Raw genomic sequence first — 12,666 nt, 5'->3', positions numbered from 1 at the left:
TCACCCAGGTTGGAGTGCAGTGGCACCATCTCAGCTCACTGCAACCTCTGCCCCCCCGACCCCAGTTTCAAGCGATTCTCATGCCTCAGCCTCCATAGTATCAGAGATTAAAGGCATGCACCACCATACCCAGCAAATTTTTGTATTTTTAGTAGAGACAGGGTTTCACAGGATGGGGCAGGCCATGGGTAGTTTAGGAAAAGGCAACAAAAATACCACTGAACTATGATGTATACCCACAAAAGAATATTGACAAAGAAACCGTTAAACAAATTCATTTGTATAAGATTGTCTAGCACTAGAATAGTCCCACCTCATTGTAATGTTTTGTTGAGTATATTGTAAAATAATGGAAAAAAAACATAACCCCAATTTTTGTTGGGGTTATTTTTGTTGCCCAGGCCAGTCTTGAACTTCTGATCTGAAGTGATCCACCCACCTCAGCCTCCCAAAGTGCTGGGATTACACATGAGCCACAACGCCCGGCCCCAATTTTTTAATACGTATTTTTCTGTATATTCCCTTCTTGTCTTTGTACGTATAGTTACATATTTGTAAATAGTTGTATGTATATATATACAATTTTGCTCACTTGTGTGATAATATAATTAAAATATTTATCTGAAAATTTTTTTTTGAAACGTGGTCTTAATCTGTCTCCCAGAGCTGGAGTGCAGTGGCATGATCTTGGCTCACTGTAACCTCTGCCTCTTGTGCTTAAGTAAGTGATCCTCGTACCTTAGCCTCCCAAGTAACTGGGACTACATGCATGTGCCACCATGCCTGGCTAATTTTTGTAGATACGGGTTTTCACCATGTTGCCCAGGCTGTTCTGGAAACCCTGAGCTCAAGCAATCCACTTGCATTGACCTCCCAAAGTCCTGGGATTATAGGCATGAACTACCGGGCCCAGCCCCCAGTTTCTTTTATTCTGTTAAACATACATAAATGTGTGTCTGTCTTTAGTCACTAATTCTGCATGCCAAGTCCAGATGTGACAAAAAAAAAAAAAAAAAAAAAAAAAAGACTAGAAGTAGCTTCTATCATGAAAGAAGGGTGGAGGAAAAGGGTAGGTTACATTGAATCCCATGTATTAAATCTCTATTCTGTAAAATTGCTTGTACACATCTTTATCTTAAAAGGCTAGCAAAGGACTAAAATTAAAAATAATTGCAGTTTCTAGGAAACAAAATCTTGAAAGATAGCCTCTAAATGTATAAAGAGATAGCTGGATGGAGCTATTTTTTTCTTTCTTTTTTTTTTTTTTAAAGATGGGGTTTCACCATGATGGCCAGGCTGGTCTTGAACTCCTGACCTCAGGTGATCCACCCACCTGGGCCTCCCAAAGTGCTAGGATTACAGGCGTGAGCCACCGCTCCTGGCCGCTATTTTTTTCTTGCATGAACTTTTGTATTTTCCACTTTTAAATAATGAATAATGATGGTTTCCTTTGAAATCAGGAAAAGGAAAACCTTTGCTTTTTCTTTTTTAAAGACCACTGGCATGCTCCACTATGACCAACTAATAAAAAAATTTTTTGCTTTTCTCGGGACGGTAGAGGCCGTGTAGCGTCGCTGTTACTCCGAGGAGAGATCAGTCGGTAGAGGAGAAGTCGAGGTTAGAGAGGACTGGGAGGCACTTTGCTGTCTTCAATCGAAGTTGAGGGTGCAAAAATGCAGAGTAATAAAACTTTTAACTTGGAGAAGCAAAACCATGCTCCAAGAAAGCATCATCATCACCACCAGCAGCAGCACCACCAACAGCAACAGCAGCAGCCACCACCACCGCCAATACCTGCAAATGGGCAACAGGCCAGCAGCCAAAATGAAGGCTTGACTGTTGACCTGAAGAATTTTAGGAAACCAGGAGAGAAGACCTTCACCCAACGAAGCCGTCTCTTTGTGGGAAATCTTCCTCCCGACATCACCGAGGAAGAAATGAGGAAACTTTGAGAAATACGGAAAGGCAGGCGAAGTCTTCATTCGTAAGGATAAAGGATTTGGCTTTATCCGCTTGGAAACACGAACCCTAGCAGAGCTGGACAATATGCCACTCCGTGGAAAGCAGCTGCGTGTGCGCTTTGCCTGCCATAGTGCATCCCTTAGAGTTCGAAACCTTCCTCAGTATGTGTCCAACGAACTGCTGGAAGAAGCCTTTTCTGTGTTTGGCCAGGTGGAGAGGGCTGTAGTGATTGTGGATGATCGAGGAAGGCCCTCGGGAAAAGGCATTGTTGAGTTCTCAGGGAAGCCAGCTGCTCGGAAAGCTCTGGACAGATGCAGTGAAGGCTCCTTCCTGCTAACCACATTTTCTCGTCCTGTGGCTATGGAGCCCATGGACCAGTTAGATGATGAAGAGGGACTTCCAGAGAAGCTGGTTATAAAGAACCAGCAATTTCACAAGGAACGAGAGCAGCCACCCAGATTTGCACAGCCTGGCTCCTTCGAGTATGAATATGCCATGCGCTGGAAGGCACTCATTGAGATGGAGAAGCAGCAGCAGGACCAAGTGGACCGCAACATCAAGGGGGCTAGAGATGGAGCTGGAGGCTGCACACCATGAGCATCATGTCATGCTAATGAGACAAGATTTGATGAGGCGCCAAGGAGAACTTCGGAGGATGGAAGAGCTGCATAACCAAGAGGTGCAAAAACGAAAGCAGCTGGAGCTCTGGCAGGAGGAAGAGCACAGGCGCCGCGAGGAAGAGATGCGGCGACAGCAAGAAGAAATGATGCTGCGACAGCAGGAAAGATTCAAGGGAACCTTCCTTGATGCGAGAGAGCAGGAGATTCAGATGGGTCAGATGGCTATGGGAGGTGCTATGGGCATAAACAACAGAGGTGCCATGCCCCCTGCTCCTGTGCCACCTGGTACCCCAGCTCCTCCAGGACCTGCCACTATGATGCCGGATGGAACTTTGAGATTGACCCCACCAACAACTGAATGCTTTGGTCAGGCTGCTACGATGGAAGGAATTGGGGCAATTGGTGGAACTCCTCCTGCATTCAACCATGCAGCTCCTGGAGCTGAATTCGCTCCAAACAAACGCCGCCGATACCAATAAAGTTGCAGTGTCTGGTTTCTCAAAACCCTTAAAAGAAGGGACCCTTTTTGGATTAGCCAGAATTCTACCCTGGAAAAGTGTTAGGGATTCCTTCCAATAGTTAGATCTACCCTACCTGTACTATAGGGAGTATGCTGGGGCAGAGGGCAAGGGAGGGGTGGTATAAACAAACCATGTGTGGTATAATGTTTAATCAGTTCTGTGTGGTGCATTCCTGAAATCTCAGATGTGATTGTTGAACGCCTGGGGAAATCATGGCAAAGTGGATACAGTTAGAGTTCATTATCTTGATCATTCTGGGTTTTTTTTTGTTGTTGTTGTTCGATCTTGTTTCATTTGCTTGCTTCCCGCCCACCTGGAGACAGTCTCTCTCACCCAGGCTGGAGTGCGGTGGTGCGATCTTGGCTCACTGCAACCTCCGCCTCCTGAGTTCATTTGTCCAGGCTAGTCTTGAACTCCTGACCTCGTGATCCACCTTCCTCAGCCTCCCAAAGTGCTGGGATTACAGGCGCGAGCTACTTTGCCCAGCCTCATTTGCTTTCTTATCCTTAACACTCCCCAGCCCCAGAGAAATTGCCACATACACCACAAAAACCAAACATCCCCCAGTGACCTTAGCCCCATTGCTCCATTCACTCCCAGGGGAGAATTCAGGCAGTCCACAAAGGTCACAGGCAACGAACATACGGTTGTGTTATATCCCATATATTACCCCTTCATGTCCTAAAGAAGACATTTTCTCTTAGAGATTTTCATTTTAGTATATCTTAAAAAAAAAATCTTGTGTTAACTTGCCTCCATCTTTTTCTTGGGTGAGGATGCCCAGGAATGACCCTTTTGTGTCTATGATGTTACTGTTCACAGCTTTTCTTGAGAGGCCTAGTATAATCTTGGGAACAGGGTTGCTGTATACTGAAAGCCTGACAGTAGCTCTTAGATTCACCTATCTCAGGTAGTCACGCTGTGCATTTTTTTCATCAGTGTACCGTGTTTGATTTGTCTGAAAAATTTGGAGTTTTTCTGAGAAATGGAACAGTAATGCAGCATCGACTTATTAAAGTACATTTTAAGCCTTTTTTTAAAAAAAATTTTTTTTGGCAGAGAAATGGAGTCTTGCTATGTTGCCCAGGCTGGCCTTTAACTCCTGGCCTCAAGCACTTCTAAAGCCCTGGCCTCCCAAAGTGCCAAGATTACAGGCATGAGCCACTGTGCCCAGCCAAAAACTTTCTTTTAAAGAATGAAGTGGAACATCTAAGCCTGAGCACGTAATGAGTTCTGGTATGCTCTTATTTAGTATTATATTTAAATTATTTTTTTTAAACCAAACTAACCCATATTTTGGAATTCCAGTGCCTTTTGGAGATCCTTTGAAAGGGGTTTGTGTAATATACTTTTAATCATCACATGTGTATAAAAAAGGGCTTTCAGTGGCAGTCAATTCTAACTTAAAAAAAAAAAAAAGAGATACTGGCCAAGTGTGATGGCTCTTTCCTGTTTCCTGTAATCCCAGCTACTTGGGATGCTGAAGCAGGAGGATCACTTGATTCCAGGAGTTCAAGGTTGCAGTAAGCTATGATCCAGCCGTTGCATTCCAGCCTGAGTGATGGAGTGACTGTCTCTTAAAAAAAAGTGATATCGGTCAGTAGCTGGAACTTTACATTTACCATTGATACTAATAAGTTTAACATTTAAAATCTGGTATAATACTGAGTAACAGAATAAAGGCTGGAATTCCAACAATTTCATGTTTACATAGCCATTACTTACTTAGTCCTGTTAACTCATTAAATATTCTTACTGTGCTAGTCACCCAAAAAGAAGATAAAGCAGATTTAAAAAGTCACTGTCAGCTGCTGGCATCTCTCAGTAACAGTGGATATTTCTGGGAGACTGTGCACATTTTCTGAGGTTTTGTGGAGAATAATAGGAAAGGAGAAAAATGAAGTTAAAATACTTGAAAATAACTTGTCACTGGTATTAATATGACTTCTTAAAGAATTAAATGTATTTATTAGTTCATTATAAGTACATTTAGGGACTTATATTTTGAAAAAAAGCAATACTACCTGTACCTTATATTGAAAGCATTACATCAGATTATAGTGATCATCCTTCAAAATAATGAGTTATTACCAGTCTGGCACATAATTACAAATATATAGCATCATTGCTTTGCCTCTTCTTAAGAAGCAGGACAGGTCAGGCGTGATGTCTCACACCTGTAATACCAGCACTTTGGGAGGCCGAGGCAGGCGGATCACCTGAGGTCAGAAATTCAAGACCAGCAGGGCCAACATGGTGAAACCTCGTTTCTACGCAAAATACAAAAACCAAGCATGCTGGCATGAGTCCTGTAGTCCCAGCTACTCGGGAGGTTAAGGTAGGAGACTCACTGGAACCCAGGAGGCAGAGGTTGCAGTGAGCCGAGATTAGGCCACTGCACTCCAGCCTGAGTGGACAGAGTAAGATTCCATCTCAAAAAAAGAAGTGGTGCATTTCCCAAACTTTAAATCCCTGTGGTTTTAGTGTGTATTTGACTGCCTCTCGGAAGCATGAACCTCTAAAGCAAAATTTTCTGGTATGGGTGTGGGTGAATGCCAGAACTACCATTCTAGAATCTCCTGGACAAGACAGAAGGAGAAATAATACTGGCAACACACTGGACAAGTTGGGGGAGATCTTTTAGTAAATATAGTTTCTAATTATTCAGTCTCTCAGTTGTAAACATAATTATTCAGCTATCTGTTCAGCTGTCATTAGTAGAATATAGTCAAAAGTACCAGGCTGGACGCAGTGGCTCACACCTGTAATCTCAGCACTTTGGGAGGCCAAGGTGGGTGGGATCACCTGAGGAGTTCGAGACCAGGCTAGGCAACATGGTGAAACCCTGTCTCTATTAAAAATATAAAAAATTAGCCAGCATGGTGGCACACACCTGTAGTCCCAGCTAGTCAGGAGGCTGAGGCAGGAGAATAGCTTGAACTCAGGAGGCGAAGGTTACAGTGAGCTGAGATCATGCCACTGCACTCCAGTGTGGGCAATAGAGTGAGACAATGTCTTTAAAAAAAAATTTTTTTTTTTAAAGAGTACGGATAAGTGGTTTTCATAGATATCTGATTAAATTTTATAGAAAAAATGGACAGTTGCTTAAATCTTGTCACTTCTGTGGTTTTAGACATAGTAAATGGTTGATCTTTAGTTGATAGAGTAGAGAAGAAAAGGTAAACTTAGGCTGGGCATGGTGGCTCATGCCTGTAATCCTAGCACTTCGGGAGGCCGAGGCGGGTGGATCACAAGGTCAAGAGATCGAGACCATTCTGGTCAACATGGTGAAACCTTGTCTCTACTAAAAATACAAAAATTAGTTGGGCATGGTGGCGCATGCCTGTGGTCCCAGCTACTCGGGAGGCTGAGGCAGGAGAATTGCTTGAACCCAGGAAGCAGAGGTTGCAGTGAGCCAAGATCGCGCCATTGCACTCCAGCCTGGGTAACGAGTGAAACTCCGTCTCAAAAAAAAAAAAAAAAAAAGGTAAACTTACTGTAAAATACAGGAAAATTTATATGTACAGTAATCTCCCCGTTACCCCCCAGGGATGTTTGAAACCACCAGTACTCCTGAATCTGATGGCCATCAGTTGGAACATGTTTCTGCTAATGTCTTCCACCCACAAATTTAATGCCTTTTTCATCTTAACTAAGCACTCATTGAGCACTGTAGCCAGAACTTCTGCAGTTTAATGTTTGACACAAAACGGAAAAATTTCTTTTTCCCTATCCGCAATTTCAAAGATAGATTTGTCCCCATCTTAGATCTTAAGAATCTCAACATATTATTTGATTTCTTTTTTTATTAAATCAATAACTTTTCCCTTTTTATTTCAAGGAAGCACTATTTTTGGAGACAGAGTCTCACTTCGTCACCCAGGCTGGAGTACAGTGGTGTGATCTGGGCTCACTGCAACCTCCTTCTCCCAGGTTCAAGTGACTCTCCTGCCTCAGCCTCCCAAGTAGCAGGAATTACAGGTGCACTGCCACCATGCCTCACTAACTTTTGTATTTTTAGTAGAGATGGGGTTCCACCATGTTGGCCAGGCTGGTCTCAAACTCCAACTTCAAGAGTCTCACTTTGTCCTGACTTCAGATGAGCCACCTGCCTTGGCCCCCCAGTCAAGGAAACACTTTATGACTTCTCTGGCATATTTAACTTGTCAGCATCACTACTCTGTGCTTTCGGGCCATTCTTAAATAAGTGTGCTTGAAAAAAAAAAAAAGAAGAAAAAGAAAACGAGAAATAAGCATTGCTTGACCACTAGCCCTTCGATATGGAGAAAGTTGATCTGGCAAAGACTCTAGTAAGTGACTAACAGGTGGGTCATGGAGACAAGTATGGATTCCCTGGATAAAGAGATGATTCACTTCTGGGATTGGACAGAGCAAGATGACACGAAATTTCATCATGCTACGGAGAATGGCATGCAATTTAAAACTTAGGAGTTGTTCATTTCTGGAATTTTCATGTACTGTTTTCAGATTGCAGTTGACTACAGGTAACTAAAACTGTGACAAGTAAAACCATGGGTAAGGAGGGGATCTCTTTATATGCTTAATATATTTATTAATAAATGTGAGGTAAATATTAAAACTGTAGGATACCAAGGAGACATTACTACTGCTAGCTTCGGCAGTCTGTATGTGGAGTTATTCAACTTAATTTTTAAATGTCTGTATATTTGTCTAGAGACAACTAACTGTCATTTTGTTTTATTTCTTTTTATTATTTTATATGTGTGTGGCAGAGGGGTCTCACTCTGTCACCCAGGCTGGAGTGCAGTGGTAAGATCTTGGCTCACAGAAACCTCAACCTTCCGGGTTCAAGTGATTCTCCTGCGTTAGCCTCCTTAGTAGCTAGGACTGTAGGCGTGTGCCACCACATCCAGCTAGTTTTTTTGTATTTTTAGTAAAGATGAGGTTTCATCATGTTGGCCTGGCTGGTCTCGAACTCCTGACCTCAGGAGATCCACCCACCTTGGCCTCACAAACTGCTGAGATTACTGTGAGCCACCCAGCCCAGGCTGTCATTTTTAAAAGGCTGGTTTCTAGGCTAGGTGCAATGGTGCACACCTATAATCCCAGCATGTTGGGGAGCTAAGACGGGAGGATTACTTGAGCCCAGAAGTTACATACCAGCCTGGCCAAAAGTACAAAAATTATCCAGGTGTGGTGGTGCATGCCTGTAGTCCCAGCTACTTGGGAGGCTGAGGTGGGAGGATCACTTAAGCCCAGAAGCTGTACCACTGCACTCCACTCTGGGCAACAGAGTGAGACTCTGTCTCCAGAAAAAAAAAAAAAAAAAAAAAAAAGCTAGTTTCTTACTTTAGGAGAATTTTTTTAGTGTTGGAAGTTTTTTTTTTTTTCTTTTCGTTTTTAGTGTTGGAAGTTTTATTCTTTGTCATTTCTTAGCTTGACCTCAGCCTCCCCGTCTATCCTCTAATGTTACACAATGCATCTCAGAAGGTTTGTGGGGAAGGAGAATAATAGAATTAAGATAGTTTCATGTTTCATCAGCCAAATGAAAAATACAAACACAAAACAAAACCAGTTTTTTGTATAGTATCACTGGTGCTCAAACAAAAATATTAAGATTATAGTAATGTCCTAATTATTTAGCTCTTTACCTCTTTACATTGATTTGATAAAAATTAATAGGAAACAAAAAAGGTTGCTTATTAGAACTTTGAAACTTTTCTCAGCAAATGTTCCTTTAAAATTACTAAACTTCGTACAGGACTGAGCACAGTGGTTCATGCCTGTAATCCCAGCATTTTGAGAGGCCAAGACCAGTGGATCACTTGAGGCCAGGAATTCAGGACCTTTGTGGCCAACATGATGAAGCCCTGTCTTTACTAAAAATACAAAAAATTAGCTGGGCATAATGGCATGCACCTGTAGTCCCAGCTACTTAGGAGGCTGAAGTGCGAGAATCGCTTGAATCCAGGAGGCAGAGGTTGCAGTGAACTGAGATCAGGCCACTGCACTCCAGCCCGGGTGACAGACTGAGACTCTGTCTAAAAAATAAATAAATAAATTTAAATTAGCTTCATACAGCTTCTTCATTTTTTTTTTGTCACCTTATTCCCTCACCCAGCCTCCAATGCTGTCTAGTAATACAGATGTCCTTGATGTCCCAGCCTGGTCCCATTTTGGGGTAGCACAGGTTAAACAGTCCAAAATTTGATGAAAACATCATTAGTAGACATTATAAGGTATTTTTTGTTGATGGTGAATTCCACAGTTATTCAGCTATTAATTGCACTAATTAATTATTGCAAACATGTACTAAGTGCCTACTGTTTATCCAGCACTCTTCCCGATTCTGTGGGTACAAACATGGAACACTTGGCTCCACTCTGAAGGAACTCAAAGTCAAAGAAGAGAGGGCCTACATTCGTTTAGATACAGGGTAAGAAAATACGTTCCTGGTAGAGGGAATAGCATAGGCCAGGTGTCCCCAAACTACGGCCCGCGGGCCAAATGCGGCCCCCTGAGGCCATTTATCCGGCCCCCCGCCGCACTTCAGGAAGGGGCACCTCTTTCATTGGTGGTCAGTGAAAGGAGCACAGTATGTGGCGGCCCTCCAATGGTCTGAGGGACAGTGAACTGGCCCCCTGTGTAAAAGGTTTGGGGACGCCTGGCATAGGCAGTGGCATAGAGGAGAGTATTTTAGGGACCAGAGTCCGAGCTAGTATTACATGAGGTTGGTGAAGTAGATGGATGCCAGATCAGAAGGACATGGTGTGGCAAGCAAAGGAGATCACATTGTATTCTGAAAGGGGGGAGCCATTCCAAGCTTCATTAGCAGACTGATATAGTCAGAATAAAACTATACAAACATAATTCTGAAGGCATTATTTAGGATGGATTAAAAGGCCAAAACAACAGCAAAGAGAGTAAGTCAGCCACTGGAGTGGTCCTGAACACCCAGTAATAATGAACTAAGGCAACAACACTGGGAATGGAGGGAGAAAGAAGGAATCATGAGGTATTTAGAAGGGCTCAGCACTTTGAGGGGAGTAGACAAATCTGGAAGTGAATAGAGTTTTATTAATTACGTTTACGAAGAGACTTGAGGAAATTAATGAGGCATTACAGCAAATCCATTAAGGCAAAAGATAATAGTGATAAATCTACTGGATGGCATTTTATACTAACAACATAAAAAATAGTTAAATACTAAAGTACATGGCCAAAAAAGAATGCCAGGAGCAAACATTAAAACAATAGCTTGAACAGGAACCTGCCAAGGGTGAAACACACATGCAAGATAAACAAGGATAACTGCATTGAAGACAAGGATTAGGGTAGGGCATAAAATAAAGTTCTAAACATTGTAAATAAGAACCTAGCTGTGGAAAAGAAAACGAAACATGAGAGTTTCACTGGGGGCATGCTAATATAGTAAAAGGTATCTTATTTCTTTATAATTTTTTTTTGAGACAGGATCTTGCTTTGCAGTGGTGTGATCTCAGCTCACTGCAACTTCAGCCTCCCAGGCCCAAGCAATTTTTCTGCCTCAGTCCCCCAAGTACTTGGAACTACAGGTGCACACCACTGCGCCTGGCTAATTTTTTGTATTTTTTGTAGAGACAGGGTTTCACTATATTGCCCAGGCCAGCCTCCCAAGTAGCTTGGACTACAAGTGCCTACCACCACACCCAGCTAATTTTTGTACTTTTTGGTAGAGAGAAGGTTTCACCATGTTTCTCAGACTGGTCTCAAACTTCTGGGCTCAAATGATCCACCTGCCCCAGCCTCCCAAACTGCTGGAATTATAGGCCTAAGCCACCATGCCTGGCCAGATATCTACTTTAAGAGTAATTTTCCCCCTAGATACAATATTGTTTAGGCAGGCCTTGGAACCTAGGATGTTGCTTACATTCCTAGACTTCTCCAGATGCTTTGAGCAAATCAACCACTTTAGGCTGCCGTTTTATCCACTTGTGAAATAAGTTAATTCATCTTTTCTGACCATGAATTTCAAGAATGCAATAGTATTACATACATTGAGAATGGTAAACACTCCTTCAGATACACACATGGAAATGTGCATACATAGAATACAAATTGAAATTGATCTCCTTATCAGAAGACATGTCCCAACCACATTGATAAATACAGTAATTGTATTTGTATCAAGCATCCTCATTTCCAAGAGCATTCAACTTCAGGTTGCTCTTTGCCAGCAACAGTGATCATCCAGTTAAGTTGTCTAACACTAGTTAGTATTCTCAAATTTCTACTTTCTTTGACGGAGATGAGGAAAACAATATGCCCAACATAATCTTTTAGGAATAAATTGAATATGGATTATGGCTCAATGACAATGTAATTCTGTAGACGTAAGGAGAAAAGGAAGTATGTGGCTGGGCGCAGGCGCAGTGGCTCACGCCTGTAATCCCAACACTTTGGAAGGGGGAAGCGGGGGGATCACCTGAGGTCAGGAGTTCAGGACCAGCCTGGCCAATATAGTAAAACCTGGTCTCTACTAAAAATACAAAAACTTAGCCAGGCATGGTGGCTGAGGCAAGAGAATCACTTGAAACGAGGAGGCAGAGGTTCCAGTGAGCCAAAATTGTGCCATTGCAGCCTGGGCGACAAGAATGAAACTCCCTCTCAAAAACAAAACAAAACAAAACAAAAGGCTGAGCATAGGGTGGCTCACTCCTGTAATCCCAGCACTTTGGGAGGCCAAGGCAGGCAGATCATGAGGTTAAAAGATCGAGACCATCCTAGCCAACATGGTGAAACCCAGTCTTTACTTAAAATACAAAAATTAGCTGAGTGTGGTGACGCACATCTGTAATCTTAGCTACTAGGGAGGCTGAGGCAGGAGAATCGCTTGAACTCAGGAAGCAGAGGTTGCAATGAGCCGAGATTGTGCCACTGCACTCCAGCCTGGTGACAGAGCGATACTCCCTCTCAAAAAAAAGTGTGTCGAATCTCAACTATACCTAATGACAGAAAAAGCTCACAAGCCATAAAATGGTCTCAAGCAGACTCTGTTAAAATGCTTCCACAATGGCTGGGCACAGTGGCTGATACCTGTAATCCTAGCACTTCGAGAGACAAGTGGGCAGATCACCTGAGGTCAAGAGTTCAAGACTAGCCTGGCCAACATGGCAAAACCCCATCTCTACTAAAAATACAAAAATTAAGGTGTGGTGGTAGGTGCCTGTAATCCTAGCCACCCAGGAGTTGGAGGTTGCAGTGAGCCCAGATTGTGCCACTGCACTCCAGCCTGGGCAACAGAGCAAGACTCCATCTCAAAACAAAACAAAACAAAAAACAAACAAAAAGAAAAACAGCTTCCATACTGACCTTAATCACAGACTCCTATACCACAAGTCCTCAAGGAAGATTTTCAGAGAGTAAGAAAAACATATAAAATTTGCTTACACATATTGTATACGAGATGCATTAGCTGTTGATTCTAACAACCCAATGATGCAGGAGCTATTAATCCTATTTAATAGATGAGTAAACTGAGTTTTAGGGAAGGTAAGAAATTTTCCAAAGTTATACAGTTAGTAAATGGCAGAACCAGGATT

The 12,666-nt window shown here is 42.6% G+C and overlaps 1 pseudogene; it reads left to right on the top strand.

The window, feature by feature from the left end:
• The window catches only part of LOC120363965 (non-POU domain-containing octamer-binding protein pseudogene), a 38,056-nt pseudogene extending 25,636 nt beyond the window's left edge, over positions 1-12,420 (top strand).
• The last annotated feature ends 246 nt before the right edge of the window (positions 12,421-12,666 follow it).

Source organism: Saimiri boliviensis, chromosome 2 (genome assembly GCF_048565385.1).
Source record: "Saimiri boliviensis isolate mSaiBol1 chromosome 2, mSaiBol1.pri, whole genome shotgun sequence".
NCBI classification, from domain to species: domain Eukaryota; kingdom Metazoa; phylum Chordata; class Mammalia; order Primates; family Cebidae; genus Saimiri; species Saimiri boliviensis.
This window is presented reverse-complemented; position numbering and strand designations above follow the sequence as displayed.